The sequence below is a fragment of the Olea europaea genome, unplaced genomic scaffold (genome assembly GCF_002742605.1).
Source record: "Olea europaea var. sylvestris unplaced genomic scaffold, O_europaea_v1 scaffold2262, whole genome shotgun sequence".
NCBI lineage: Eukaryota > Viridiplantae > Streptophyta > Magnoliopsida > Lamiales > Oleaceae > Olea > Olea europaea.
The window spans coordinates 6488-13563 of record NW_019240676.1 but is presented as its reverse complement, the minus strand read 5'-3'; positions in this window follow the sequence as shown (position 1 = coordinate 13563).

Below are 7076 nucleotides of genomic sequence, written 5' to 3'. Positions count from 1 at the left end.
GAGAATGGCTCGCCTCCTACAATAAATTACTTTCTATCCTTTGTCAAGATGGAGCTCGACACTAAAATGAGAAACATTACGTATGTAATTGACAATAAAGAAGGGTTTTTGAGTTGAACAAATTACGTTTTTAAAAAAATACACAATATGATGAATGCAAAAATTTCAATGATGTGATTTTTTCGGAGTCTATAAATTAGGCGAACCCTAGGACTCAAGGCCCTTCACGGCTCGAGATCTAGGTGAGTCAGTCATGTCAGGCTGAATTTCACAAGCAGACCCTATAGATATAGCCAATTGCTACCTTAAGTATGGTTATGATGGTGTGGAGGGAGAGTGGTGGGTTCCGTGTGGTACTTTAAGATTACTCATTTCACTTTTTATAAATGATTTTCTTCTCATATAATTATTTCTTTATTACCTTACAAAAATGTAAGTTAGTACTAGACGTTTCTTAATTTTTCCGTCACTCTAGAGTAAAAGAAAACATATTTTTCAGGGAGATTACAGTATTAGTCCCCAACTTATCGCCTTAATAGAAAATGAATCCCCATTCTATTTTTTTGGCATTTACATTTGGGTTTCTGTCAGTTGGAGCCACGAACATCAAAAATTGAATTGTTGGGTTTTGTGTGAATAAAAAAAAAAATGGAACTGAAGGAGTAAAATTTTATCGTAACTATACAACTTTCTCAATGAAGATCAAGTGATGAATGAAAGTTTGATTTTGTAAAGGGTAATTGTCACAAAACGTCCCTACCTTTTAAGTTTATTGTGGAAAACATTCTTACCTTTCATTTTTTGGCACAAAATGTCCCCACCTTTCACTTTCTTGGCGCTGAACGCCCTTTTCATCAAATTTTGACGATTTTACCCTCCATTCAAATAAAACGAAAAGAAAAGAAAGAAAAAAAACAAAAAACTAATTGCAACCACATTCCCAAATTTTTTGAAAATTGCAAATGATAACTTGATAATTACCATGTTAAATAAATTGAAAAAAAATCAAAAAATTAAAAATATGGGTTGTCTTCTTCACCACACCCTACTCCACCATACAAAATCTCTCTGCACAGCAAATCCTCCAAATCCAAAGCCCCATTACATCTCTCTGCACAACTGAACAGGATATAATTCATAAATCAAACTACATGCAGCTTTAAAAAACTGAATTACAAAAAAAGATTAAAAAATAAAATGAACTTACAATGTAAAAGAATGCAATATCAGGGTCAATGGTGGAATCGTAACCATCATTTTGAAAATAGCCAGTCTCTCATTCTTCAAGTTCGTTTTCTTCCATTTCTAACCCTAAACCTGACAAATTTCCCCCATCTATACTACCCACAGAAATCATCAAAACTAAAAAATAACAATACAACCCTCGAGAGATGTAATGGGGTTTCGGATTTGAAGGATTTGCTGTGCAGAGAGATTTTGTATGGTGGGGTGGGGTATCGTGAAGAAGACAACCCATTTTTTTAATTTTTTTCATTAATTTTTTGATTTTTTTTTCAATTTATTTAATATTGTAATTATCAAGCTACTATTTGCAATTTTTAGAAAATTTGGGAATGTGGTTGCAATTAGTTTTTTTGTTTTTCCCCTCTCTTTTCTTTGTGTTTTATTTGAATGGAGGATAAAATTGTCAAAAATTGATGAAAATGACGTTCAACGCCAAGAAAGTGGAAGGTAGGGATGTTTTGTGCCAAAAAATGAAAGGTAAGGATGTTTTCCACAATACACTTGAAAGATAGAGACGTTTTATGCCAATTACCCTTTTGTAAATTGACAATGGACACATTTAGCCCCTTGTTTGAGCCCCCATTTTTTAATAATTCATTTTTCTCTAAACTCATTTTCAACCACATATTCTCTTAATAAAATAATATTAAACGTAAACTTAAACTTTTTTTTTTTTTTTTTATAACTACACATTCTCTAAAAATTCATTATTTGAAAATCTATTTTTTACCAAATAATGCGACTCAAACAAGGGCTAATAATACTAATTTTAGTTAATTATCATTCATCCTTGAAGTATAAAAACTTGTACACTATAATTTTGTTGTATTAAAACAAAAATTATTACATTTTTGTTGTAAAATAATGAAATAATTATTGATAATTGTTTAGTATTACTATGATACATAGATTAGTCTTGTCTAGTCTAGAAGATTTATTTAATTCAATTGTAACTCTTATCTTGGATCATATAAATATGAGGAATTGATTCTTAATAATATACATAAGTTTATTGACTTATATTCTTTCTTTTACTTTTCCCTTTTCATAACACGTTATCAGCACGAAGTTCTAGTCAATTGAGTTAGCAAAATTTAGTCTTCTTTCTATTCATAAATATTTTACCACATGAGGCGAAAGAAAAAAAAAATTCTTGTAAGGAAAAAAAGAGTGGAGGAACATTTTTTTTCCCCTAGCTTTTCTCTTCACCAATAGTTTCGCCACTGGCGTCGAAGTTTTCCGCTTCATTTTTCTTGATGGAATTGGCTTCAGACAATCAGTTAATAACTTGGAATGTCATAGCGATTAGATAAAAAATTGTCAAAAGATTAAAAGAAAAAATTGGATTTTGAAGTCCTAGGTTTCGGTTCTGGATTTGTGACTGAGTTATGCTACAATGATAAAGGGGGTTTACAAAGTTAGGTTACAAAATCAAATTTATACCAATCATTTCAAAAACAGATTTTTAAATCATTTGAAATCAAGAGTCCAAATTTTGACAACACATTTTGGCACTCCACTTTTGTACACCAACTTTGTAGGAGTAGAATTATTCTTTGTGACTAAGCCCATGTTTGAGCCACATTTTAGACAAAAAAAAATGTATTATTCATGTCAAATCAATGAGAAATGTGTGGTAAAAAAATAAGAAAATATTTTAAGTTTGCTTATATATTATTTTATTAAAAAATGTGTAATTAAAATGATGTCAAATCGCTGTTGAAGTATTTATTTTTAAAAAAATAATATAGCTCAAACAAACCCTAAAGTGTTAGTGAATTGAATAAAACTAAATGACCAAGGTTAAAGACATGGCCATATCTAGGGACGGCTTGACACCACGCAACAGCCTCCTCTCCAATATGAGTGAGCCAAGTGGTGCCCCTAGATTTGGCCTTGACTTTAAGCTCCCGTTTGGCCCCCATTTTTGGTAATGAAAATAGGGGAAATAGTGTTTTGTTGAAAAAATAAGTGGTTGAAATAGAAAAGAAAAAAATTCGATTTACGCGTAATATAATTTTATAGAAAATTGTGTGATTGAAAATAGGAGAGAGAAAAATAGAATGTGATGGAATGTAATTTAATGGGGATCAAACAGGGGCTAAGCCTAGTCAAACAGTGCGATTCTAGTGAATTGGTGCAAGTTGTCTAATGCTCTCAGTGATTAGATTTTGTCATAAAGTTTGTACAATTAGCCCACGTTGCAGGTATAAAAAGGTTGAACCCCAACTTTAAGGGCCTCCACCGACCCTGCCCTGGGCCATCGTGGAGGAGGTAAATCGCAAGATGTGCTTCCCAGGAGTCAGGGTAGAGAGCACATGGATAGGCCAAGACTGTTAACCCATATGGTAACTCCCGCTTGCAACAAAGCCAATTCCACCTTGCGGGGAATCGAACTCTGCACACTGTCGCGCTGAGCCCTATCCGCCCTCCCCTTTGCCACTGGGAGATATGCCCTGGGGGCGCCCACGTTGCAGGTATACTTATATGGGACACATCATACACGTATAATATACTTTATTAGTATTTATTATTATTTAAGAATAGCATGTTCGAATTCTATAAGCTTGTTTATTAGAAATTTATCCATAATTGTTAAATTGATACGTATCATATTGTTGTTATTGAAAAAGTACAACTATTTAAATATCAATATTATGTTAGAAAAGTATTTGTTCCTGAAGAACATAATTAAATATGATCTAACGCATATTATGTTTTTACTCTAGGAGGATAAATTCTTGTATAATTTTCAATATTTCGGAAGAATATTGATATGTTTCTTTTGAAATAATAATAGTAAAATATAACGTACTCTAGAAATAGTACACGTCTATCTCATTGTGTTCTCGAAGAAGCACAACTTTACAAATATTTACATTCTACTAAAAAAATGTTGTTTTTAAATAATAGTTTGTATTGCTTATGATGTAACAAATCATTGTTAATATTTCAGAAGAATATTAATTGCTCCAGAAGAGCATAATATTACGATTTCAATATTCCAGAAAGATATCAATCTATTTCTATGTAGAATCGCGAATTAAATTACATAATTTCTCTACTATCGGTTCATACGTATTTATATATTGACGTTCTAGTTAATTTTTACTCGCTTTCAAAGAGTACAGTTAAATACAATCTAACGTAAGATTATATTTTTACTCCCGAAAAGTAAGTCCTTATATAATTTATTATAATAATATTTGACTACTCCTGAAGAGCATGAATTGTAATTTGAAAATTATAAAATATTCGATTGCAAGTGAAGAACATAAATTATAATTTTCAATATTCCAAAGGAATATTGATGTATTGTTAACAAAGAAAACGATTATAAAATACAATGTGCTCTTGAAATTGCACGTGCTTCGAAGAATATATCACTTTGAATTCATATTTATCTCTAAATGAAAATATATGACTAATGTCACGAGAACATTGATTAGTTTGATTACTTAAATGATATATGGTTATATAAGCTTTAATCATATTTTTCGAATTAAATCATTGAATTATATATCATATTGAATCCGAAATTGAATTGACTTTATTGTTTGGCACGATCAGTTGGATCATCACTGAATTAATAATGATGAGAAATTAAATACTCAAATGAATATTCAATGAAGAACCAGAATATTATTCAATTCAATCCTATATGATGTTGGTTCTCTTTCATGAAATTTTTTTAGTAACCATCGTTAGCTAAAATAGGGATTAAATTCCCTATATTTCTAAAAATTAATTAGAGTGATAAATGAGATTCCATCATTCTCGATGTTGATCATCTAAATATTATTTATATCCAATAGCTTTGATACATATACTATATGATTATATGGTGGTCGTAACATGAAGTTTGTGAAATTATTGCTTAAATTTTAAATTATAAGCATAATTTTTCAGATTATAGAATCAAGACCGTATCTTGTTAATGCTTGTGGGTATAAATATCAACATTTTAATAAATGTTAGTTGTGATGTCGATTAATGGATTAACATTGTTGTTTGTTAAGTACCTCCAATTAATTTAATTGAGAACAAAGTATTTTTTATTTTTGTTTAAGAAATATTATTACGCATCATGTCAATATCATAATTTTTCTATTATAATTGGTTTACGGTCAGAATCTAATTTTTTCATCGAATTATTTTGATGTTGCATTATATGTAAAATTGATCTATCACAATGCATTGAGATGGAAAATAAAGAATGCTAAGAATAAATGCGTAGTTTGAACTCTTATCCCAAATGGATAATATTTCATGACGTCGAAAAAATGATTGTCAATTTGATTGGACAGTTCGCTTAGCACTGGAAAGGGAATTAAGAAGTTGAAATTGATGTATGAATGCATCATTATCGAAATCCTCTTAAAAGATCACTCAAACCAGAAGTTCTAAAGAATTTTATTTAAATGCATTTACTGACCAAAGAAATCAACAATATCTCACGCGTCAATTTTAGATGCTCAAATATGAATTGATGTCCTACGAGGACAATTTGATAACATAGCCAAACTCACTATTTAGGGCCTGTTTGATATAGAATTTACTTGGGAATAATGAGTTATTGAATAATATTTTTTTAGAATATGTGGTTAAAAAGTAAGAAACATTTATTAATTTGTATATAGAATATTTATTTTGTGTATGTATAGTGGAGATAACGATACTGTAACAAACAATTTAAATTTTTCAAAAGATGACAAATAGGGCCTTATTGACTATTCGTAATAGAGAATGATTACATTTAATCAATTGCATATTTCAATACTCTACTTTTTAAACCATTCAAACAATTTGTTTGGGCCACATTTTATCAAAAATAGATTTTTTACAAAATTCAATTTGAAACATGCATTTTTCAATAAAATAATTTTGCACGTAAATCAAAATTTCTTCTTATTTTTTAAACACACATTCTCTCAAAAAATACTATTTTAAAATGCCCTTTTTCCCCAAAATGGGGCTCAAACAAGGTCTTAAGTTGATTGATCAATTGACATATAAAAAATCATTTTAAATAAATATATGAAGAAAATTCAGTATATGTATTTTGAGAAAAACAAAATGAAAAGTCAGAAAGATAGCTTATTGAAGAGTGTAGAAAAATTGGCACTTTAAATTTAAAGATGCTTTCTACACAAAATGCTTTTTATAAATAAAGAATTTTTCGGATATACTTAAACTAAAGGAAATTGGAACAAGTGGTCCTCCACCTATGGTCTATGTGAGATTTCGATTTTTAATGTCGTTTTTTCTTGTCACGGACGTCCTAACTTGTGGTTTATGTGCACAAATGGTCATTTTTAACGTTTCTGCCAATTATGACTATTAAGAAGTCAACTTTATCAAATTCAAAGTAGTATTTTGATATAATAATAATAATTATTATTATAATAATTGACTTTTAACTGTGAAATTGACATAAACCATTAAGAATACGATCATGCTACATGTACAAACTTTTCTTACAAACTCCCTTACTCAATACTCAGAATGGGATGGGGACCACATGCTATTTTTTAAACTCACGTGGGGTCTGCTAATTTTGTGAGAGTGAGTACACCATTTTATCAACAATATTTTGTACAAATATTTTTATCATTCAAAATATGACATATTTGGGCTAGTTACCGTTTTCCCCGAATTTCCTTTAACTACAAAGCCCTTGTATGATTTCCTTTATTTCAAAACTTACTTTTTTTCCTCTTAAAACTCATTTTTAAACAAATATTCTCTCAATAAAATATTTTGTAAGTCCATTTAATATATATTCTTTATTTTTTAACCACATATTCTTAAAAAAATTACTAATATAAAAC